General features: G+C 46.4%; 1 long non-coding RNA gene across 1 annotated transcript; it reads left to right on the top strand.

Annotated features, from left to right (window-relative positions):
• The first annotated feature begins 22,945 nt into the window (after window positions 1–22,945).
• Window positions 22,946–26,017, top strand: LOC120976960 (uncharacterized). The gene is made up of 2 exons (XR_006672523.2): window positions 22,946–23,397; window positions 24,480–26,017. It is a non-coding gene; the product is annotated as an uncharacterized lncRNA (long non-coding RNA).
• Window positions 26,018–26,635: the final 618 nt, after the last annotated feature.

Here is a 26,635-nt window from a genome sequence, read left to right as displayed (position 1 = left end):
TATGCAACTCCCGAATACCGGAGGAACACTTTGTGTGCTACCAAACATCACAACGTAACTCGGTGATTATAAAGGTGCTCTACAGGTGTCTCCGATGGTACTTGTTGAGTTGGCATAGATCGAGATTGGGATTTGTCACTCCGATTGTCGAAGAGGTATCTCTGGGCCCTCTCGGTAATGCACATCACTATAAGCCTTGCAAGCAATGCAACTAATGAGTTAGTTGCGGGATGATGTATTACAGAACGAGTAAAGAGACTTACTGGTAACGAGATTGAACTAGGTATTGAGATACCGACGATCGAATCTCGGGCAAGTAACATACCGATGACAAAGGGAACAATGTATGTTGTTATGCGGTTTGACCGATAAAGATCTTCGTAGAATATATAGGAGCCAATATGAGCATCCAGGTTCCGTTATTGGTTATTGATCGGAGACATGTCTCGGTCATGTCTACATAGTTCTCGAACTCGTAGGGTCCGCACGCTTAACGTTCGGTAACGATCGGTAATATGAGTTTATGTGTTTTGATGAAGCGAAGGTAGTTCGGAGTCCCGGATATGATCACGGACATGATGAGGAGTCTCGAAATGGTCGAGACATAAAGATCGATATATTGGATGACTATGTTTGGACTTCGGAAGGGTTCCGGGTAAGTTCAGACAAATACCGGAGTACCGGGGGGGTTACCGGAACCCCCCGGGGAGTGTAATGGGCCTATTGGGCCTTAGTGGAGAAGAGGAGGGGCGGCCAGGGTAGGCTGCGCGCCCCTCCCCCTCTAGTCCGAATTGGACAAGGAAGGGGGTGGCGCCCCCCTTTTTCCTTCCCCCTCTCTCCTCCTTCCTTCCCTCCTACTCCTACTCTTGGAAGAGTTGGAGTCCTACTCCCGGTGGGAGTAGGACTCCCCTTGGGGCACGCCTAGGAGGCCGGGCCCCTCCCCCTCCTCCACTCCTTTATATACGGGGGAGGAGGGCACCCCAGAGACACACAAGTTGATCAGTTGATCTTTTAGCCGTGTGCGGTGCCCCCCTCCACCATAGTCGACCTCGGTCATATCATAGCGGTGCTTAGGCGAAGCCCTGCGTCGGTAGCATCATCATCACCGTCATCATGCCGTCGTGCTGATGGAACTCTCCCTCGAAGCTCTGCTGGATCGTGAGTTCGTGGGACGTCACCGAGCTGAACGTGTTCTGAACTCGGAGGTGCCGTGTGTTCAGTACTTGGATCGGTCGGATCGTGAAGACGTACGACTACATCAACCGTGTTGTCATAATGCTTCCGCTTACGGTCTACGAGGGTACGTGGACGACACTCTCCCCTCTCGTTGCTATGCATCACCATGATCTTGCATGTGCATAGGAATTTTTTTGAAATTACTACGTCCTCCAACAGTGGCATCCGAGCCAGGTTTATGCGTAGATGTTATATGCACGAGTAGAACACAAGTGGGTTGTGGGCGATACTAGTCATACTGCTTACCAGCATGTCATACTTTGATTCGGCGGTATTGTTGGATGAAGCGGCCCGGACCGACATTACGCGTACGCTTACGCGAGACTGGTTCTACCGACGTGCTTCACACACAGGTGGCTGGCGGGTGTCAGTTTCTCCAACTTTATTTGAATCGAGTGTGGCTACGCCCGGTCCTTGTGAAGGTTAAAACATCACATACTTGATGAAATATCGTTGTGGTTTTGATGCGTAGGTAAGAACGGTTCTTGCTCAGCCCGTAGCAGCCACGTAAAACTTGCAACAATAAAGTAGAGGACGTCTAACTTGTTTTTGCAGGGCATGTTGTGATGTGATATGGTCAAGACATGATGCTAAATCTTATTGTATGAGATGATCATGTTTTGTAACAGAGTTATCGGCAACTGGCAGGAGCTATATGGTTGTCGCTTTATTGTATGAAATGCAATTGCCATGTAATTGCTTTACTTTATCACTAAGAGGTAGCGATAGTCATAGAAGCAATAGTTGGCGAGACGACAACGATGCAACGATGGAGATCAAGGTGTCACGCCGGTGACGATGGTGATCATGACGGTGCTTTGGAGATGGAGATCAAAGGCACAAGATGATGATGGCCATATCATACCACTTATATTGATTGCATGTGATGTTTATCTTTTATGCATCTTATTTTTCTTAGATCGACGGTAGCATTATAATATGATCTCTCACTAAATTTCAAGGTATAAGTGTTCTCCCTAAGTATGCACCGTTGCGAAAGTTCGTCGTGCTGAGACACCACGTGATGATCGGGTGTGATAAGCTCTACGTTCACATACAACGGGTGCAAGCCAGTTTTGCACACGCAGAATACTCGGGTTAAACTTGACGAGCCTAGCATATGCAGATATGGCCTCGGAACATTGAGACCGAAAGGCCGAGCGTGAATCATATAGTAGATATGATCAACATAGTGATGTTCACCATTGAAAACTACTCCATCTCACGTGATGATCGGACATGGTTTAGTTGATATGGATCACGTGATCACTTAGATGATTAGAGGGATCTCTATCTAAGAGGGAGTTCTTAAGTAATTTGATTAATTGAACTTTAATTTATCATGAACTTAGTACCTGATAGTATTTTGCATGTCTATGTTGTTGTAGATAGATGGCACGTGCTGTGGTTCCGTTGAATTTTAATGCGTTCCTTGAGAAAGCAAAGTTGAAAGATGATTGTAGCAATTACACAGACTGGGTCCGTAACTTGAGGCTTATCCTTATTGCTGCATAGAAGAATTACGTCCTGGAAGCACCACTAGGTGCCAAACCCGCTGCAGGAGCAACACCAGATGTTATGAACGTCTAGGAGAGCAAAGCTGATGACTACTCGATAGTTCAGTGTGCCATACTTTCGGCTTAGAACCGGGACTTCAACAACGTTTTGAACGTCATGGAGCATATGAGATGTTCCAGGAGTTGAAGTTAATATTTCAAGAAAATGCCCGGATTGAGAGATATGAAGTCTCCAATAAGTTCTATAGCTGCAAGATGGAGGAGAATAGTTCTGTCAGTGAGCATATACTCAAAATGTCTGGGTATAACAATCACTTGATTCAATTGGGAATTAATCTTCCGGACGATAGTGTCATTGACAGAATTATTCAATCACTGACACCAAGCTAGAAGAGCTTCGTGATGAATTATAATATGCAAGGGATGGATAAGACAATTCCCGAGCTCTTCGCAATGCTAAAGGTTGCAGAGGTAGAAATCAAGAAGGAGCATCAAGTGTTGATGGTCAATAAGACCACCAGTTTCAAGAAAAAGGGTAAAGGGAAGAAGGGGAACTTCAAGAAGAACGGCAAGCAAGTTGCTGCTCAAGTGAAGAAGCCCAAGTCTGGACCTAAGCCTGAGACTGAGTGCTTCTACTGCAAAGGGACTGGTCACTGGAAGCGGAACTTCCCCAAGTATTTGGCGGATAAGAAGGATGGCAAGGTGAAAAAAGGTATATGTGATATACATGTTATTGATGTGTACCTTACTAATGCTCGCAGTATTTGATACTGGTTATGTTGCTAATATCTGCAACTCGAAACAGGGACTACGGATTAAGCGAAGATTGGCTAAGGACAAGGTGACGATGCGCGTGGGAAATGGTTCCAAAGTCGATGTGGTCGCGGTCGGCACGCTACCTCTACATCTACCTTCAGGATTAGTTTTAGACCTGAATAATTGTTATTTGGTGCCAGCGTTGAGCATGAACATTATATCTGGATCTTGTTTCATGCGAGACGGTTATTCATTTAAATCTGAGAATAATGGTTGTTCTATTTATATGAGTAATATCTTTTATGGTCATGCACCCTTGAAGAGTGGTCTATTTTTGATGAATCTCGATAGTAGTGATACACATATTCATAATATTGAAGCCAAAAGATGCAGAGCTGATAATGATAGTGCAACTTATTTGTGGCACTGCAATTTAGGTCATATTGGTGTAAAGCGCATGAAGAAAACCCATTCTGATGGACTTTTGGAATCACTTGATTATGAATCACTTGGTACTTGCGAACCATGCCTCATGGGCAAGATGACTAAAACGCCGTTCTCCGGAACAATGGAGCGAGCAACAGATTTATTGGAAATCATACATACTGATGTATGTGGTCCCATGAATGCTGAGGCTCGTGGCGGGTATCGTTATTTTCTCACCTTCACAGATGATTTAAGCAGATATGGGTATATCTACTTGATGAAGCATAAGTCTGAAACATTTGAAAAGTTCAAAGAATTTCAGAGTGAAGTGGAAAATCATCGTAAGAAGAAAATAAAGTTTCTACGATCTGATCGTGGAGGAGAATATTTGAGTTACGAGTTTGGTCTTCATTTGAAACAATGCCGAATAGTTTTGCAACTCACGCCACCCGGAACACCACAGCATAATGGTGTGTCTGAACGTCGTAATCGTACTTTACTAGATATGGTGCGATCTATGATGTGTCTTACTGATTTATCGCTATCGTTTTGGGGTTATGCTTTAGAGATGGCTGCATTCACGTTAAATAGGGCACCATCCAAATCCGTTGAGACGGCACCTTATGAACTGTGGTTTGGCAAGAAACCAAAGTTGTCATTTCTTAAAGTTTGCGGCTGTGATGCTTATGTGAAAAAGCTTCAACCTGATAAGCTCGAACCAGAATCGGAGAAATGTGTCTTCATAGGATACCCAAAGGAGACTGTTGGGTACACCTTCTATCACAGATCCGAAGGCAAGACATTCGTTGCTAAGAATGGATCCTTTCTAGAGAAGGAGTTTCTCTCGAAAGAAGTGAGTGGGAGGAAAGTAAATTTATGAGGTAACTGTAGATGTTCCCTTATTGGAAAGTAGTTCATCACAGAAATATGTTCCTGTGACTCCTACACCAATTAGTGAGGAAGTTAATGATGATGATCATGTAACTTCAAATCAAGTTACTACCGAACCTCATAGGTCAACCAGAGTAAGATCCGCACCAGAGTGGTACGATAATCCATTTCTGGAAGTCATGTTACTTGACCATGACGAACCTACGAACTATGAGGAAGCGATGATGAGCCCAGATTCCCCAAAATGGCTTAAGGCCATGAAATCTGAGATGGATCCATGTATGAGAACAAAGTGTGGACTTTGGTTGACTTGCCCGATGATCGGCAAGCCATCGAGAATAAATGGATCTTCAAGAAGAAGACTGACGCTGACGGTAATGTTATTGTCTACAAAGCTCAACTTGTTGCGAAAGGTTTTTGACAAGTTCAAGGAGTTGACTACGATGAGACTTTCTCACCCATTGCGATGCTTAAGTCCATCCGAATCATGTTAGCAATTGCCGCATTTTATGATTATGAAATTTGGCAAATGGATGTAAAGACTGCAGTCCTGAATGGATTTCTAGAAGAAGAGTTGTATATGATGCAACCAGAAGGTTTTATCAATCCAAAGGCTAACAAAGTGTGCAAACTCCAGTGATCCATCTATGGACTGGTGCAAGCATCTCGGAGTTGGAATAAACGTTTTGATAGTGTGATCAAAGCATGTGGTTTTATATAGACTTTTGGAGAAGCCTGTATTTACAAGAAAGTGAGTGGAAGCTCTGTAGCATTTCTAATATTATATGTGGATGACATATTGTTGATTGGAAATGATATAGAATTTCTGGATAGCATAAAAGGATACTTGAATAAGAGTTTTTCAATGAATGACCTCGGTGAAGCTGCTTATATATTGGGCATCAAGATCTATAGAGATAGATCAAGACGCTTAATTGGACTTTCACAAAGCACATACCTTGATAAAGTTTTGAAGAAGTTCTAAATGGACCAGGCAAAGAAAGGGTTCTTGCCTGTGTTACAAGGTGTGAAGTTGAGTCAGACTCAATGCCCGACCACTGCAGAAGATAGAGCGAAAATGAAAGATGTTCCCTATGCTTCAGCCATAGGCTCTATCATGTATGCAATGCTGTGTACCAGACCTGATGTGTGCCTTGCTATTAGCTTAGCAGGGAGGTACCAAAGTAATCCAGGAGTGGATCACTGGACAGCGTCAAGAACATCCTAAAATACCTGAAAAGGACTAAGGATATGTTTCTCGTTTATGGAGGTGACAAAGAGCTTGTCGTAAATGGTTACGTCGATGCAAGTTTTGACACTGATCCGGATGACTCTAAGTCACAAACCGGATACGTATTTATATTAAACGGTGGAGCTGACAGTTGGTGCAATTCTAAGCAAAGCGTCGTGGCGGGATCTACGTGTGAAGCGGAGTACATAGCTGCTTCGGAAGCAGAAAATGAACGAGTCTGGATGAAGGAGTTCATATCCGATCTAGGTGTCATACCTAGTGCATCGGGTCCAATGAAAATCTTTTGTGACAATACTGGTGCAACTGCCTTGGCAAAGGAATCCAGATTTCACAAGAGAACCAAGCACATCAAGAGACACTTCAATTCCATCCGCGATCAAGTCAAGGAGGGAGACATAGAGATTTGCAAGATGCATATGGATTTGAATGTTGCAGAACCATTGACTAAGCCTCTCTCACGAGCAAAACATGATCAGCACCAAGACTCCATGGGTGTTAGAATCATTACTATGTATTCTAGATTATTGACTCTAGTGCAAGTGGGAGACTGAAAGAAATATGCCCTAGAGGCAATAATAAAGTTGTTATTTATATGTCCTTATATCATGATAAATGTTTATTATTCATGCTAGAATTGTATTAACCGGAAACTTAGTACATGTGTGAATATATAGACAAACAGAGCGTCACTAGTATGCCTCTACTTGACTAGCTCGTTGAATCAAAGATTGTTAAGTTTCCTAGCCATGGACATGAGTTGTCATTTGATTAATGGGATCACATCATTAGAGAATGATGTGATTAACTTGACCCATTTCGTTAGCTTGGCATTTGATCGTTTAGTATATTGCTATTGCTTTCTTCATGACTTATACATGTTCCTATGACTATGAGATTATGCAACTCCCGAATACCGAAGGAACACTTTGTGTGCTACCAAACGTCACAACGTAACCGGGTGATTATAAAGGTGCTCTACAGGTGTCTCCGATCGTACTTGTTGAGTTGGCATAGATAGAGATTGGGATTTGTCACTCCGATTGTTGGAGAGGTATCTCTAGGCCCTCTCGGTAATGCACATCACTCTAAGCCTTGCAAGCAATGCAACTAATGAGTTAGTTGCAGGATGATGTATTACGGAACGAGTAATGAGATTGAACTAGGTATTGAGATACGGACGATCGAATCTCGGGCAAGTAACATACCGATGACAAAGGGAACAACGTATGTTGTTATGTGGTTTGACCGATAAAGATCTTCATAGAATATGTAGGAGCCAATATGAGCATCCAGGTTTCGCTATCGGTTATTGACCGGAGACGTGTCTCGGTCATGTCTACATAGTTCTCGAACTCGTACTGTCCGCACGCTTAACGTTCGGTGACGATCGGTAATATGAGTTTATGTGTTTTGATGAACCGAAGGTAGTTTGGAGTCCCGGATATGATCACGGACATGATGAGGAGTCTCGAAATGGTCGAGACATAAAGATCGATATATTGGATGACTATGTTTGGACTTCGGAAGGGTTCCGGGTAAGTTCGGACAAATACCGGAGTACCGGGGGGGTTACCGAAACCCCCGGGGAGTGTAATGGGCCTATTGGGCCTTAGTGGAGAAGTGGAGGGGCGGCCAGGGCAGGCCGCGCGGCCCCTCCCCCTCTAGTCCGAATTGGACAAGGAAGGGGGGCGGCGCCCCCCTTTTTCCTTCCCCCTCTCTCCTCCTTCCTTCCCTCCTACTCCTACTCTTGGAAGGGTTGGAATCCTACTCCCGGTGGGAGTAGGACTCCCCTTGGGGCGCGCCTAGGAGGCCGGCCCCCTCCCCCTCCTCCACTCCTTTATATACGGGGGAGGAGGGCACCCCAGAGACACACAAGTTGATCAGTTGATCTTTTAGCCGTGTGCGGTGCCCCCCTCCACCATAGTCCACCTCGGTCATATCATAGCGGTAGCATCATCATCACCGTCATCACGCCGTTGTGCTAATGGAACTCTCCCTTGAAGCTCTACTGGATCGTGGGTTCATGGGACGTCACCGAGTTGAACGTGTGCTGAACTCGGAGGTGCCGTGTGTTCGGTACTTGGATCGGTCGGATCGTGAAGACGTATGACTACATCAACCGCGTTGTCATAACGCTTCCTCTTACGGTCTACGAGGGTACGTGGACGACACTCTCCCCTCTCGTTGCTATGCATCACCATGATCTTGCGTGTGCGTAGCAAATTTTTTGAAATTACTACGTTCTCCAACATGAACCACCCGTCGTGAGGCACGGGCATCTCCGTCGGCGGCACCAACTGAGGGTGAGAGCACTTGGCGTCCATGAGGACCCACTTGCTCCTGAAGTTCTCGGCCTTCTTCCCGGCCTTCGAGATCGCGTTGGTCCCGTTGGCCGCGACGAAGTTGGCGCACCCCGAGCAATGGCTGCCCTTGTTCCGGAGGAAGAAGAAGTGGCAAAGCAGAGCCACAGACGGCATCACCCCCAAGAATGCCTCGCAATAGAAGGCGAAGATCGACAGGAGGGGGACGGAGTTGGGATGGAGATGAAGGGAATGCAGCTTATAGTGGCTGAGGACGGTGTAGAAGAAATCGGAGAAAGGGGGAACCAGCCCTATGACGACACTGCTCATGAAGAAGGGATAGAAGGTGCTCCCTGAATCCTCAGGCTCAACGGAGGTGGCCCGGAGTGCGGTCTTTCCCTTCTCGTTGCTGCCCTCCGCCGTCATCAGGAGCACGACGGCGGAGTTCTTCTCCGAGACGCTGGGCGCGCTTAGGGCCGGCTCGTACCAGGCGGCCTTCGCCTTGCCGGACGCCATCGATTGCGGACTCAAAGGGGAGCTGGCGCGGATCTGGAGTCTTTGGGAGAGAGGAGCAAGAAAGGGGATCTGGAGCAAGACGAAGGCAAGCAATGAAGACACTGCGGCGCGCGCCAGCCTTATTGTCAGTCAGGCGGTTGCCGAGGCAACATGGGGAAGCGGGGACACCCACGTCCTGTCAAACGCCATGCTTAAATCAAGGCCGCAGGCTATTGGGGCCCGTGGTGCTCCGCACTTGCCCTTTGGCTTCGCCTCGAAGCCAAGTCCGAGCGCGCCTTGCGCCCGGGGGCTACTGTCGGCGTCCTGGGAACGAGGGTACCCAGACTTGCGTGCCTGTGGCCCAGGGCGTGGCTCCACCAGCAGCCTGGTACGACCCATCTTCATCAGTGATCACTCAAGACCCTCGCGAGGGGCCGAGCCTCACGAGGCGGACGACACCAAGACCTCCTCTGGGGCGGCCTCACTAGGCTGGCTCCCCAGGAGCGGAGTATCAAGGCAAGGGGCACCTCACGAGGTGCGCGTGACGTGAGCCATGACAACCAAGGCCAGGCGGGCGCCAGCGGGCGCAGAGTGCCAGTTTCCTCTTTGGTGCTAAAGGGGCAAGCGCAGGCGAGGAGTCCCGAGGCATCAGGCAAAGGTTTCCATATCGGTGCAACGAGACCAAGACCAGCAGGACGGCAGGATAGAGGTCACCACGGAGCCCACAGCAGCGTCACCACCAGAGCCTTTGGCAAGCGAAGACCACCCTTTGTCAGGATAGCTTGTACTAGTTGTCCCCTTTCAAACATGGCCGTTGTGGGATCCCTTCCCGCCTAAGATTTGGGAAGAGGACCCGGGCCTCTATAAATAGGACTAGCCACCATCATAGTAGGCATCTCAACTGGGATTGGATCTACTCCACCAAGGCCACTTCACCAGCTCATCGAGCTCAAGAACACCTCTCCTCAGGAGGCTGTTCATCCCTTGTATGTGTTCATCCGCAGCCTATGAGGCAATCCACCACACCACACTGGAGTAGGGTATTACACCACCATGGTGGCCCAAACCAGTATAAACCCTCGTGTCACTTGTTCTTTGGGTTCGTCGAGCTAGGACTTGAGATCATTGTGAGAGCGAGCTAGAGGGAGAGAGAGAGATCTTCGTGCACACCCCAGTGTTCGAACCTCAAGGGTTTGCCGGAACCCGTAATCTGACAGAATTGAGTGTACACCAGTCCTGTAAAATTTTGTCGCGTTCCGATGGAGGAATCTTCGGCGATCTATTATATACTGGAGGCTTGTCGAGTCTAGACGGGAATCTGGACGAGTTTATGGCGTGGTCTCCAGAGCCTAGCTCGGAGGTTATTTGGAAGATCCAACAGTTCATCTTCTGCGGAATTTTTATATCTACCACCCCTCAAAATTTCAGCTTGATCCGACCGTTCAAACTCCGGGAACCTTCCGATTAGTGCATCACTTTTCGGATATGTTTTCTGCGCGAATACAAATCTGACCTGAGTTCATATTTCTTCATGAACGGGATATTGGAAAACCTTTTTTGGAAGAATCTCTTTCTAGGGTATTGTGTTTTGTTTCCGAACACATGCTCACAAATTTTGCTCCTTTTCGGAGGCAATCTTCACCGTTGCGCCGGTGTCAAACCAGCCCTTGCTCCACGTCTGCCGACCTACACTAGAGAGATCGTCGCTTCATCGAGCCAAGCCTAACCTTATCGGATCATCAGCTCGGCAACTCGAACAAGAGTTCGGCATCGCGAAGGCTAAATCATCACCAACACCATCGCCCCACGGATTACACGGAGCGGGCACACCGGCATCGTCGCAGCGTCACTTCATCAAGCCGACATTGACCGTGTCACAAGTCATGACCTGCGTTGGCATGGCCGCACTGTTGCTTCTTCAACTGATGTCCATCACGCCGAACTGTTTCAACACCTTGGCTGACATGGTAGCTGCAACGTCTCCTTACAGACCCGCTCCGTCACCTCGGCTAGACCGGGGGCTTCGCCATCTCTTCATCAACCTACTCCGGAGACTTCGGCGTCACCAACTGACCAGCTTCGGCACGTTAGCTGGACCGGGGGCTTTGCCTCAGCGAGCCAACCTTTGCCAGCATCGCCGTGCCGTCGCTTCATCGCCCATCAGGCAATGGTTGTGCGGATCGAGTCCCAATTTTGGGAGTAACCTTTCTTCAGATTGCTACAACAGAGAAACCAGTTTCCCATCCGCAGTTTGGCGAATGCCTCATCGGGGACTCGGACCGCCCTGTGAATACAGGCTTTGTCACACTAGCGCCATGCACCGACATTGGCTTCGAAGCCAGGCCTCATCTCTTCGGTTGCATCGGGGACTTCGGCATCGCTGAGAGAGCTCAACCTCATCGAGTGTTCGACACACTTGCCATATTTCTTTTATTACTCACTTTGCATAAATTATTAATTATGCAACGAATTTTTATTTTATTTTATTATTATTACTATTATCTCCGGCTTGCACTATTTTCTGTGCACAGGTAAATGATCCGGGTTGGGAAGCACCGTCACCTCGGCGTACCAACGCACCACGTCACCTCAGCTGGACCGGGGCTTCGTCATCACTACATTAACCCACACCACGGACTTCGGCGTCATACCGCCTGCCTGCTCCGTCGCCTCAGTCGGACTGGAGGTTGCACCCCGCCACATTAGACGTGCTATGTCGCCACTTCGGAGTGTCGAGCTCTTCGCTCCGCCACCTCGGGACCGGCTTGGGGCCTGGGACCTTGTCCCGCCGTAAGCTCGGGTCGCGCATCGACACCGAGCACATTAACCAGCTAAGTCGCTTCCATGCTCAGTTTTTTTTTAATTCTTGTTCGGTTCGACCAAACATTATATTTATGTTAAAATATGTTTGTCAAAAATGAGATTCATTAAAAACCAGTTTTCTTTGCCCGTGTTAACTGGGGCTCTTAAATTTATATGAGCCATTTTATAATAAGTGTTCTTCTTCTAAGTCGTTGCAAAGTCTTTTTCTACAACTCCTTTCTCGACTTGAGTGTGTGGTCAATAACCAGATAGCCTGTTTTCTCTCTAATGCCGCTCGAGTTTAGTTCGCTAAACTGGCTTAACGAGCAGTACTCCGCCTTCGGGGTAGGAGGTTTCAGCCGTAGGCTGACCCGGTTGAAGTCTTGAGATCGGATGTGTCATATTAATGCACGACAGAAGCACAATAGTAAGACCAATTTTCGGATTGGCACCAAATGACTTGATTTAGTTCGGGCGTAAAGTTTTTACTAAAGTTTTTTGGTTTTCCAAGCCTATGGCACTTTTAAACTATTTGTGTGTTTCTAGCATAAGTCCTGTAGTGCAACGCCAGACACCTTTAGAGACTCGGCAAAAACATTCTCGGATATTGCTATATATGCATCGGTTTCAAATTGTGTCTTCGGTCAATAGTTGGGTTGCCCGGATCCTGTGCTTGCCTCCTATGTCCCGCTTTGTTCTGCTAGATGTGCAAAGAGAGAACCATTGCGATTGTGCTTCCAGCTCGAATGGTTAAGCACCTCAATGGAGAAAGCCAAAAACTGAATGTCACAATGGGTGTAAACTAGTCAGCGATCCGATGAAGGCGTCAAACTATAGATCGATACTGATTACCCCATGATAAACGATGGGCCTTTCATAACATTGGCCGAAGTGTTAATGGCTAGACTTCGGTTGGTGTCGAACACTAACCGGGGGCTCGTAGCTAGCTTCCCCAGTTTAAAGCTCCTATGACTAAGTGAAAGTTATAAAGCCCGCATATCTGATTGCCTTGTTTCTGCTAACACAACCGCCTCCGGGCACCGAGACGTCGGCTAAGGGTTGTCTTGTTACTACGAAAACACCCTGCGTAGCATCTACAAAGGGGTAGAAGCCGACGATGGGCCACTTTCAAATGATAAACGGTCGCAACGGAGTCAAAATAAATATCATCAGCGTTTGTATTCATTATACAAGCGTTGCCTTCCGTAATTATCGTTATAAAGCCATAAATATGCATCAAATTTGACTTAAGATTTTGGTCAAGCTGGGTTGTCTGGCTCCTGTGTTTAACCCTACGTTCCCGATTGTTCGGCTTGGGGGTAAAGGGAGCACCTCTGTGATTGTTACTACCGGGTCATCTGGATTAGTACCTCAGACTGGGTGAAGCCGAAAGCTAGCTATCTTAAGAATATAATTGGTCGGCAACGACGGAAGTGAAAATTTAGGTTCGCTAAAGACCACATAGTTCGGGAACTTTCCCCACACTAAATCCTCAATATTTTTCTCCCGCATTGATCGGAGGTGAGGTTTCATGATCATGGTCGGCATGACAACCCAAAGAAAGGAATTGATAGCGGGACTATTTTCTTTGGAAGATGTTTCTTACATTAAATACTAATATAACATTCTCTCCGCATACCTTTGTTTATAAAACCATATGGCCGGATTGCCTTGTTTGTCGTAAATCTTGGCCCTCATAAAGGCTTAATAAAGTGGGACAAACACTCCCCGGCTACTGGCCAAGGAGGTTGAAGCCGATGGTCGGTCAACAAAATTTTGTACAGTGCGGATCCAAGCATTAACGATGTAGAGTACTTGGATACATAGAATCATTACACATAATTTGTGATTTTACTCCGGACATCGATCCTTAATTCGGTCACTCGTGCCCACATTAAGGCCCGGGGGCTACTGGGCTTCGGGCTTATCATTTACTAATATTAAAGGGGCACATCGATCCCCTGATCTGGTGTTGCCACCCGACCAGTGTCTCAGGGGCTACTGCATTGCCTATTCAATGCAGAAAATTCAAAGTGCTCAGTGTTCGTCTTGACCGAACTATGGGCAAACGCATCTTCGGATAACAATAGGTACCATCTGGGACTTATCCGGCATCAAGCTAATATATTACGGCGACTTCTCAAAACCCTCTCTCAAGGGCCCGTCCGCCGACCACTATCTCCTCTAATGTGCATCTCGGATTTTTGGCCGACACACACCTTGAGGGCTACTGGCTATACATCTCGGCAGAGAATACATTGTACAAATCGGAATTAAACCTATGACACCTCGGATACAGTTCAACGTTGGAGCCCGGATACATTCCAGCGTTGGAGCTCGGATACATTCCGGCGCTGGAGCTCGGATACAGTCTGGCGTTGAAGCTCGGATACATCCCGGCGTTGGAGCTCGGAAGCGGTCCTACGTTGGTGCACGGCTGCAAAAGATACCTCGAATACAGTTTGGCATTGGAGCTCGGATGCATGAGGACACCGATGCACGAGAACAATTTCAAACCCGAGGTGTGGCATAAAAATAACAAGGCATTGATAAAGGCCGAGAACTTAAAGGGGCTCCTCGGATACCCGATGTGTAAACTCTTCGGATTCACTTTGGCGATCCTCAAGATCGAAGATGAGAAGATTTGTTGAACCAGTTTTCAAGACCGATGACCGAAGATGAAGAATAGTTTGGAAGAATCGAGGAGCATCCCCAACTTGAAGACGGGTTCAGGGGTCTATTGACGGTGTCCTAGACTAGGGGGTACTCAACACGTCGTCTCCCAAACAGGTGTATCGGGCAGAGGACCCCCATGGCGGTTCACTCATGGGCCACTTCGGGCAGCCCATGCCACATACAAGGAGGATTCCACAAGACTTGGCGCCCAAGACAAGGACTCCTCTAAACCCTAGGCCTGCAGTGTGTTATATAAGCCGAGGCCAGGCTAGTCAATAGAACATCTAATATTCATTAGAACAGTCTCGTGGTATATACATGTACTCTGTACTACACCCCATATCAATACAATCAAAAGCAGGATGTAGGGTATTATCTCTTCAAGAGAGCCCGAACCTGGGTAAAACCCTGTGTCCATGTTACCATCGCTCCAAGACGCTTAGCTTAGGACCCCTACTACGAGATATGCCGGATATAGAACCGACAAGTACTTCTTTCTGCAAAGTGGTAAGACCGACTAGACCCACTAATGTAGCAGTTTGCCTTAGACACATTTGCTCCTTTTGTGCAGTTCAACTAAAATCAAAGTCGGAATAAAACCGAGCTTTAATTTTGATATCCCTGTAAGCAACAATAGGTATAAGGGAAACAATTACTGAGAAATAACGATTGATGACTTGTACTCCCAGAAGAAAAACATCTACTCATCTACCTTATCTTCATGGGAAACAAAGCAGGAGAGTAGCAATTCTCAATCAGTGTGATTCATTCATATTAACTGAGACATTATCTTAACAATGCCTTGTTTCAACATGTATAAAGAACGACAAAGCAGAAAAGTACCATTCCTAAAAAATTGCGACTGATTCAATTTAACAGAGACATTATCTTAACAATACCTTGGCTAAAAATGTAGAAAGAACTACAAAGCAGGATAGTACCATTTGTAAAACACTGTAACTGACATATAATAACAGAGACATTATCTGAACAATACATTTCTTAAACATGTACTCCGGCCGATCCCTAACAGAAATGGTACTCCCGCCGATCCCTAACAAGTGTTGCAGTTTTGAACTAAGATTCACTAGTTAATTCTGAGGAAAGTCGGTACTGAAAGTCGGAAATGACCTTTCAAGACCAAGATGTTAAAAGACAGCAGTTCAATTGCTTCAATTCAACATTTATCCAAAACAGTACCAATACAAGTAGCACAACATCTCAAACCACACTTCAGCATCATGTGGATGAAAGTCGGTACTGACCTTTGTAGACCAAGATTTGAAACAACTCGCGAGGAGGACTGGAAACATATCCCAACACATATACGAAAATCCGATCTCCTTTTGTGCAGTTCCACCAAAATTAAGCAAAGTCGCCGGTGTGACATTCAAGTTGAACTACACAAAACACTCTTAAAAGATAAGTGTTTCGCGTAGCGAAGCAAAATGTCGCAATAGCAACAAGTTGAATAGATATCCATGTTTTAACAGAGGCAAAAAAGGAATCAATTACTGGCCAATAAAGGAGGATGAAACATGTGGCCACAAAAATGGTAATGTCTCTGTTATTCTAGCACAAGTCATGCCAAAATTCACGGAAAAATCCGGCATGACCTTTGCTAAAACAGGACATATCGAGCGCCTGAAATTTGCCGGAACGGAAATTAATCAACACTCCGGCAAAACATAGGCCACTCGGAGGTGTAACCTCAACATGAACGGCCACTTGGGCAACCACATATCCTATTTGAGCAACACAAGGTATACATGTTTTTATCTACATCATATCTTATAGGACTCATATTGACATGGAGATTTGGCTGGTCTCACCTCGAGATCGGAGGGGGTTGGTGACGGGGACGACGGCGGGGATGATGGAGGGGCTCCTTGATTTCTACAAAAACAAAAACCCTATAAGTTATCACTAATACATCCCGAATAGTATCATACATATAACATCACTAATACAACTAAAACCCTAGCGAACGACGGGTATCAACGACAAGGATGCGGGATAGGCATCATCGACGTCGATGAGGGAATAATTGCTTAAACTAAAAAAATAACAACAAATGTGACATGTTCAACTAGTTCTATTAATTCAACTAGTTCTTACTAAATATAAACTTACTATAAATAGAAATAAACTAGTTCTTTCTAAAAATAAACTAGTTCAACTAGTTATATTAATTTTCTTACTAAAAATACATTAGTTCTATTAATTCAACTAGTTCTTACTAAAACTAAACTAGTTCAACTAGTTTATTAATTTACTTACTAATTATTTTAATCACTTACTAAAAACAGTAAAAAACTACATTATACAATAGTAAAAAACTACAGCGAAAAAAGAAAAAAAGAGAGGGAGGGGGCGGCCGGAGGAGGAGGAGGGAGGGGGCGGGGGTGGAGGGGGGCGGCCGTAGGAGGAGGAGGGAGGGGCGGGGGGAGGAGGGGGAGGGGCGGCCAGAGGAGGAGGAGGGAGGGGCGGGGGGAGGAGGGGGAGGGGGCGGCCGGAGGAGGAGGAGGGAGGGGCGGGGGTGGAGGGGGAGGGGGCGGCCGGAGGAGGAGGAGGGAGGGGGCGGCCGGAGGAGGAGGAGGGAGAGGGGCGGTGGGAGGAGGGCGGCCGGAGGAGGAGGGGGAGGGGGAGTACTTCGGCGAGGAGCAGCGCGGCGGCGGCGGACGACGTACGGGTTCGGCGCGGGAGAGAGCGAGTGGGAGGGAGTGAGTGTGCGAGGGTGAACCACTCTAGGATAAGGTAAGTAAGTAGTAGCACGTTTCAGAGAAACCCGCTACTGCTACGGTCCGTAGCAGCAGCGCTTGTCAGTGGTACGCGCTACTGCTAAGTGGGGCTAGCCATCTGCGTCCAGTACAAATATAGTGGCAGCGCGGTTTCGCAGAACGCGCTACTGCTAAAGTAGTAGCAGTAGCGCGGTCTATTTAAAAAAGCTACTACTAAGTAGCAGTAGCGTCCTGTTTTGTCCAACGCTACTGCTAAGATGCTGTGTATAAGGTTTTCCCTAGTAGTGCTTCCCGGTGCGACAGGATCCGAACGCCTCCTTCACCAGCTGTGAGGGGGAGAGAGAGACAGAGGCCAACGCAGTCTTGTTTAGATCTGGTGAAGAGGGTGAGAGACTGTGAATATAGCAAACCCTAGCAAAGGAACGCTGAGCCTCCAGCGTGTATATATATTTGTAGTGCGGCGAGAGTGTGGAGAGTGCAAACCCTAGCGAACAAGCGCTGAGGCTCCAGCTTATATAGTACTCCTACATATATACTGTAGAACGGACTGAGCTCCAGTGCCTTAACTGCACCTGCCTTTGGTTGTATGACAGGTGGGCCTGCCACATTTTGGGCCCACCTGTCATACACCCAAAGGCAGGTGCACTAAGTCAATGAAGCTGCGTCCATATAGTACTCGTGTATGCTCCTAATATATAGTGGAGTGATTTTCTTATTCTCTCCATAACAATTGTTTTAAATTGTGTAAGTACTAAATGAAACTCTTTATTTAACGTACCAGTGAAGAAAACTACTACTTCCGATGAACTAATGATCCACGCGTCCTGGTCGCACTTCCTGTCCTTCACGTGCGGTACACTACCCTCCCTTAATTGAACAACCACACATGCGCCAAATTATCAGAAACGTGTGAGTGTGTACAAATAAAGAATTTTAATTTCAATTATCGGAAAGGTTTGAGAGTATGTACAGTTTGCCCTCTCTCAATAATTATGGTTTCTTGTGTTCGGCCTAAACTTGGTCAAACTTTACAAAGTTTGACTTCAGTCAAATCTAATATGTGGAGTAAATAAAAATGGAGGGCTACTACGTCCATCCGGGTTTTTAGTCCACACCATTTTTTTAATCAAAATTAATAGCTGGGCAAATAAAATTACAAGGGAGCTGAAGACAAATTTGTGAGAAGGCTTAGAAATCAATAAAAAAACTTATGCTCTTAGTACCAACGTCGATCCTTCTTCGAGGAAACATTTGGTTCACAGCCAATTGTGTGATAAAATTGCACCAACGTGAAAGACGACTGCGTCTCCAACGCAACCAAGGTGAACTGATGAAGGATATCATCTTTGTGGCTAACAAGCAAAGAGCACTGATGGAAGACAGCTTGTTTTTCATTGAAAATTGATCAGCTTCACGAACCGATGCAACCATGAGGCGCAACCATGAGCATCGATAGGTCATCGTGGGGATGCATCATCCATTTGGCATCAAGTTTGGGTGAGGCACCTATGAAGTTCGACAAATCCTCACTGTGGTCTGTTTCTTCTCAGTAATCAAGCTCGAGGAAGGAAGAACCACGTGGCAGAGGACAATGAGGCGGAACAACAATGGCCATCCAGTTTTGTGCAGTTCCACTAAAATTGAGGAAGACATGCCCGGGTATGGAGATACGCATTGCTGTTTGCAAAAATATAAAAAAGGGATATAGTGTTGTTACTTTGTTTTGGCAGTGGTACAAGATTAACAGCGACATCTCAGTTGTCAATAAGAATTAATGAAAAGTACAGCAACAAACAGAAGCATCATGATTATCTTGATGGGAACTAAACCAGGGTACCCGAGAAAAAAAAGCATTTCTTCATTTAACCTGTGATAGTATTAGATTAGCAGCAATAGGAGCATATGGACAATGACCGCGCAACCACCATGTACTTTTTGTCGAAACAACATGTATACCTCCACCGAGGCATAAACCAGGACAACTTTTCGAGTGGCATTTCCTCTATAATAGTAGGTGATGTCGGACCAACCGACGAACCCTAGCTACTGTACATGGGGAGCTGGGGAGTAGTCGCATAGAAGAAAACCCGCATGCAACGACCTGGGGAGCTGGACCAGTACAAGAAGTTATACCTCGGGTGGGAGAGATGTCTCTTAGGCGGGCGGGCAGGATCTGCCCACACGACGACAGCGAACAAGGGCACGGAGGACATTCGTCTGCGCCAGCGCCAGCTCCGAGAGGACGGTGCGCATCGGCTTCCTCCATCGCCGACGGCGACAACGTCAACGCTGCACCTCCTCACCTCCCGCAGCGGACGGGACTCGGCCGGATCTGTGACCACCGGTGAGGAGAGAGATAGAGTGGACACAGTCATCTTGTTTTGATATGGAGAGGGTGAGAGAGCGAGACGCGAGAAACCCTATCGAACAAGAGGCTATATATACAATGGAGTAAAAAAATCTCCATAGCAGTGGTTTTAAATAGAATACGCGCGTTCCCGGAAAAAAGAAACGAAAACTGGCGGATAATTTTTTAATGTACCAAGAAAGAAAACTCGATCAAAACACGCCCCCGCTTCCAGGTCGCGAGAGTCGTCGCGCACACACACATAGACATAGACATGCATATCCGTGTTTACGTAAAATTCCATCTCCATCTCCGTCTCCAATCATATTTGTCCAACTGGCACATTATTTACGTTGTTAATTATATACGCAGCAATATTAACGTACATCATCTCTTGTTTGCGGGCGTCCGGACCGCTGCCACGCCCGCTCCTGACCAACCCGAACCCTCTTCATCACCCGCGATGCTTCCCGCCCGAAACGGTCAGTGCCGCATTCATGCCCGGCCAGAGCGGACGCGACCTCTCACTGGCGCCGGCATTGAAGCGGCGCGCCGGCCGAGAGAGCGTCGCCCGCGCCGCTTCCCGGTGCACGCAACTGCTCCGCGTTCAAAAGGTCACAATAGCCGGCCACAACATGCATGTAAAAAGTTCTTGGGAGCCCGTGCGACAGCTAGCTATCCTCCCCCAACTCGTCAATCTCTACCAGTAGTGCTAGTACTCCATGGCGCGATCTATCGACAAGCAGGCAGGAAAGTTATCGTATACTCGGTTTGCGGTGAGTGGCATGCCGAGCGACCGTGTGGGGTGGAGCCGTGGGGGAGGGTGAGACACGAACGCGACAGACGTGATTTAAAAAAAGAAACGTTGGTTTCTCTCCGTTTCCATTTTTTCTCCGGAAAAACGGAAACTTTCCACTCCATTTTCATTCCTACTCCAAGGTTGCCCCGTTACAACATTCCATCAAATACAAAGGAAAACTAACACGCATGCTGATGCATCTCAATGATTCACAGATCATAGCCAATATTTACTTCACAACTAAACACAAAAGTTGTGAGAGCGTGTACAAAAGAAAAACTACTGATGGGGTCACTACGACTTAAACCCTAAACCCTAAACAGGATTTAATTTCCTGGCTAGGTAGAACCTGTCGAACGAAAGACGGCTGGCACCCTCGGATCATACGAAGCTTTTGTGCAGTTCCACTAAAATCGAGCTGAGCATCCCTGATGGCAAAGATATTGGAGAAGTGTGATTAGAATAATAGTACTGGCACTAGTTCATGAGACATAAACTCATCACAAATAGAAGCCGGTAGAAGTAGAGAAAGATCGACATGGAGATGGAGCTACGTGGGGAGCTGCGGCAGTGGAGCAAGCCGGCTCCAAAAGGAAGATGTACCTGGGACGTCGGGCTGTAGCTAGAAGGGCGGTTGGGACGCGGCATCAGCCCATACCACGGGGACCACCGATTGGGACGCACCGACTGTGGGTTTTCTCCCTCGCCGATGTCGATCGCGTGTACGCAGAACATCGTTCCCGTCCCCCAGCGGCGGGATCAGGCCGGATATATGACCAACGGTGTGGCCACTGATACGTCTCCAACGTATCTATAATTTATGAAGTATTCATGCTGTTATTTTATCATTCTTAGATGTTTTATAATCTAGTCATTTTATATCATTTTTTGGGACTAACCTATTGACATAGTGCCAAGTGTCATTTGATGTTTTTTGCATGTTTTTTACATCGCAGAAAATCAATATCAAACAGAGTCCAAACACTGCGAAACTTTTTGTGGATTTTTTATGGGCCAGAAGACTCCCGATGGGCCAGAGCAACACCTGGGGGGTGCCCCGAGGGGGGCACAACCCACCTGGGCGCGCTGCCCCCTAGCGCGCCCAGGTGGGTTGTGCCCACCTCGATGGCCTCCCGCACCCCCTCTTTGCACTATAAATTCTCAAATATTCCGAAACCCTTCGGGGTTAACCTAGATCAGAAGTTCCACCGCAGGGCTCCGTAGCCACCGAAAACCAATCTAGACCCGTTCCGCCACCCTGCCGGAGGGGGGGATCATCTCCGGTGGCCATCTTCATCATCCCAGCGGCCACCACGATGTGGAGGGAGTAGTCCACCCTCGGGGCTGAGGGTTTGTACCAGTAGGTATGTGTTTTATCTCTCTCTCTCATGATCTATATCATGGGCTTTGTTAATATAGTCGGATCATATGATGTTTCTCCCCTCTATACTCTTGTTGTGATGAATTGAATCTTTACCCTTTGAAGTTTTTTCATGTCGGATTGAATATTCAGAGATGAGAACGCATGATGTATGTCTTGCAGTAGGAATACTTGAGGTGACATTGGGGTATCTTATTGATTTACTTGATATATGTTATGGCATTCAACTTGCAGATTTGCGCGGTGATATTGGGGTAATCTTTGCATAGGGGTTGATGCACGTTTTTATTATCTTTTCTCCGATAGAAACTTTGGGGTCCCCTTGTAGTTCTTTGTGTGGATTCCCAATTAACTCCTTCCTCTATCCATTGATTTCCATCACCATAATCTCCCCAATTAACTTCTCTCCCCATTGATTTCCGTCACCAATTCCTATTCATCCTCTCCATCAAATAAATTCATGAGTAACAGAAAATTTCGTCTTTATCACAACGATTGGAAGCGCATCGGCCATCGTATGGGGTCGTATAGCTGCCGCCCCCAGCCGTCCACCCAGGGCCGGTCCTGAGATTTTGGGGGCCCGGGGCAAGACAAAAAATTGGGGCCCCCCTAATATATATAACCAGTAATACTTTAATGCAACCAATTTTGATACTATTTTCGTTCAATACTTTCTACATATTATTCTAGAAGTTTCTTCTAGAATCCCGCTGGCCATCCGGAACCTAGTAGTAAGGCCATGATTCGTGTCAAGAGATCAGTCATTCTTCTGTAGGCAAAACATGTTAGACATCCGTTTATCTTGAGAAACATTCGAATAACTAGGCTACAGAACGACTAAGCAAGTCAAGGAGAACAATATATATAAGATCTTGTCTCTTAAAATAAAGTCCTGCGTGGCTGCGTCCATGTACTCGAGCTGCCGGCGGCCAGCGACTTTTGATCTAAAATTCGGGACCAGGGAACAGAGAATAGGGCAGTGGATTAGGGATGCGATCTCACGTCGCAAGAGTTACGCCGTGATTGCGTGCGTACATCAATGTGGGCCTAGTTTTGTTTACTTGAGCTAATTCGTTTCGGGAGAAGAAAGTAATGAATTCCTGATTGCGTACTTGCGCCTAGGCTGCTACCTCTTTCCTTTGTTTGAGCTAATTTCATTTCAGGAAATGATATGGGCCTATGGGCTATATTCGTACCACATCTGGGAGGGGGCCCCTGGATTTCGGGGGCCCGGGGCAGCCGCCCCCCCTGCCCCCCCATCCGGGCCGGGCCTGCGTCCACCCCACGAGGGTCACCCACCGCTGCCCATCCCCCACCCGCCTCCCCGTTTGGATCACGCAGGTCGCCGCCAGCGACCAGCACACTATCGCCAGCCACCTGACCGTCGGCGCTGCCCTCGACCAAGCTGCTGCGCGCGCCACTTGCCCCAATCTTGCCGCGTGCCACCGCTAGCAATATTCCCGAGCCCCTGCCGCCAACCCAGCTTCATGCTGCGTGACTCGCCGACAGCCTCACCAATCCTCAGTTGCCGATCCAGCTCCTCCAACACCGATCAGTGCCCCGTGATTCGACCTCCCGCCGCTGGCCAATCTCCTTCAGCGCCACCGGGCATGGCTCCCACCCTCCTCCCTCACGCCCATGGAGCAGCGCTCGCCCAACGTGACCAGCTTCGCATGTGTCAGTGGCCCACCCTTCCCCATCGACAAGACTGCTTCTTCCTCCTTGATCTGAAGACGGCTAGCTGGACGAGCCCACGACGGCGTCCCGTTTCTTCTCTGGTAAAGCTCTTCTTTTCTTCTGAATAATGCTTTTGTCAAGTTACTGCGCTGCTGTAATCTCTGATTGCATAGAGCTGTAGCCATGGCGGTGATATTGTCTGACGATGAAGATCAGAGGCGAAGCCAGATTTGGAGCATACTCTGGGATGGCAATTGTAAATTTTCTTTGTGACGTGAATCAACACATTTTCTCTTATCTATATACATCTTTTACTGGTCTATAAGTGATACTGCAGAGTTACCATGCTACATGACTTTCACAGAAACATGAATACGTCCTATTCTCAATAGAGCCATCGCTGCCAAAATCGAGGTCCGATGTGCGCAAACTAATCACCAGGAGAGCTCGATGTTGTGCACCCGGACCACCACACCTCGCCTGGATGGCGCCGCCGCCAGGCCGTAGTGACTCCCTGGTGCCCGCTTGACCTTCGTCGCACTACTGCACCACGCCTGGACGGCACCGCCGCCCGCCCGCAATGCGTCACCGACACCCGCAGCTTCTCCTCGAGGCCCCCAGTAGCTTCGCCCAACTGGTCACTTCCAATCATCGGCATCCGGTTCGCCCATCTGCCGCGGCCCTCCGCACCCACCATAGAACGTCCAGCGCCACCAAGGATCTAGCCACTGCCCGTCCTGCATCCCCTCAGTTCCTCCTCCCTTTGTGGTGGTGTGGAGCTCGGTGAACTAATCGGCGTGGTTTGCGGTGAGAGAGGAAAAGGAGGGGCTCGGGCTCTGCTTGCCTCTACCATGTTTATTTTATTTTCTCCGTCAGATTGGAAGATCTCTAGCGCCAGCGTGAGTTTCTGGGATTTCCTTGCGGTTTACAAGATGAGCCCCTCTATCATTGGCGCTAATGTTCCCATTAGCAAGGTAAATGGGGTTCAATATTGCATGATTCTTTCAATAATCCTTTATGTCTTCAAGAAACTTTAGTCCCAATTTATTCGGTAGTTGTGCTACAAAACATTAATTCTTGCATTGTCACTGCGTGCTGGGATCAGATTTCAGCTACCTGTGCCTAAACTATGACTGGTTGTTGTCTCTTGGTCGATTGATTCTGATGGAAGGTTTTGTTTTAGGAATGGGTTCCAGAAGATAGACAAGATCAAGGACTATCACAGGCATCCAAGCAGCTAGATGGACTCACTGGGAATGAGGGAGTGCAAGCGGTAAGTCTGACTGAACATTGTCATGTGCTCTCATAAAGCACCATTCTTTGCTTCTACGTGAACATGCAGTTTCACATCTTAGGTGGTGTGATGAACTATTGCAACCTCTCTGTCTGGGTAGTAATATTGAACTGTTATGTAGTGTCTTAAATTTGTCTATATTTTTCTAAGAGTTCTTGCAGCTTAATGAAAGAATTTGATCGTGTACTCAAAGATGAGAAGAAAAAGAAAACACTTCTGAGATCAACAAGCAGCTAAATGACAAGAATCAATTTAAGGTTGGTAGTTTCTTTGTTATATCATCATCAGGTGACCTATCCACAAACACTGATTGGCCTCAAACATACAGTGAGTTGTTTTTTCTGGTTTTCTGCATTGTCTTAGATCTGCTACTAATCATAACCTTTCTATATCTTTTATATTCTTTCTCCACGTGACTAACGATAGATACCCTTCTGTTTTCTTTTCCCTCAACAAAATTTACTTCGTGTGCAGAACTGCAGATCAATGAGGTTGCTGCAGCTAGCAGTCAAATATATATGATATTATCTTCAGTGAGGTAAATATTAGACACTGTAGCTAAGTTCTGTTATGCAAATTGCCACACCATGTTCTTTTAGCAAATACTTTCATTGACGCTTAAATATTAGAAAAGACATCATCCGCAATGTATACACAGAATGTGGGCTTTGCTAAACAAACATTGGTGGTAAGAAGTTCAGATTATTAGCACTTCTATCGTTCATTTCCTCATAATTGTTTTTGGTATTCAACCCCAACATAATAACTAATTCTTCTTGGACGTCGTGTTTTGATCCCCAAAAGGAGTACACAGTCATAGGTTATACAGTTTTCTGCTTTATCTCACTTATTTACCATAAGCATTGAAAGGGATGCAAAGAAGATAGATGGTGTGCCGAAGTAACTCTGACCTGGTTCCATGTTGAGGTTGCACATCAGCTTTTTCCAGAAACTATGTTCTCACAAAGACTGACTTTCTGCAACCGTATTATTTTCATCATTGTAAAAGTAATTTAAATTATTCTGTAGTATAAGTTATGGTGCAAAGTGATATATGTTGTTCTAACCTTTAAATTATTCTGTTCTTCGGATTCCATAGATCTTTCATGCATGTGGCTTATTAATCATTTTGACATTCCCATCAGATTACTATGATAGGAATTGAAGCATTTTATAAGCTTTTGATTTTCATTCTTTCGAATTGTCATTTGTATAATTTTTTGTTCTATATCCGGTGCACTCCACTTCAACATTCTGGTATGCCAGTTCTTACTTCTTAGGCCTTTGTTTTTCACCTCTCTTCCTAATATTTACTCGCTACTACATTGACTTTTGGTAAGCTAGGTCTGCAGCAAGGATGTACATTTGGATTTGATGTTATTATGCTATAAACTATAATTGTGCTTCAAAATGATTTATATACAGAACCATGTTATTACATTTCTATAATGTTTTATATTCTCCTTTTTCAAGGAAAGAACCCCTCAATGGAGCTATTCTTCGTATGTGCACTTTTTTTTGTTTTATGACTGGTTTCAGTGGCACAAGAGCAATACTCAACTTGTATTTTGTCTACCTACCTTTTCTAAGTGAGGTTCAAGTGACCTCAAATTACAAGTTTGCTTAGCTATTTTTACCAATCAACCAGCCTTACATATAGTAATTCTTTTCTTGCAATTTAAATCATTATATTCTTTCTTGAGACATTAAGGATTATTGTTTTTCCCCAAGAAACTATTCAGTATTCATTGAGTTTGGTTCTATAGCACACATGATTATCTTGATTGAAACATGTATTTTTATTTGGTCAGGTTCATCTCTTCCCGTTTGCTAATTTTTCCCATCTCCACCCTGAATTGATTGCCAATAATTCCACAGCAACGCGCGGGGTATTATCTAGTATGAATTTGCTTTGGTGTTATTTTAGTATGAACTCTTGATTAGATTGATCGGAAAGAATAGCTTGCATTATTTTAGTACGAACTCTAGGATAGATTGAACGGAAAGAATAGCTTTGAGGTGGTTTCATACCCTACAAGCAAATT

Source organism: Aegilops tauschii, chromosome 3, assembly GCF_002575655.3.
Source record: "Aegilops tauschii subsp. strangulata cultivar AL8/78 chromosome 3, Aet v6.0, whole genome shotgun sequence".
Taxonomy (NCBI): Eukaryota; Viridiplantae; Streptophyta; class Magnoliopsida; order Poales; family Poaceae; genus Aegilops; species Aegilops tauschii.
The sequence above is the reverse complement of the archived record's forward strand: the minus strand, read 5'-3'. Positions and strand labels throughout refer to the sequence as shown.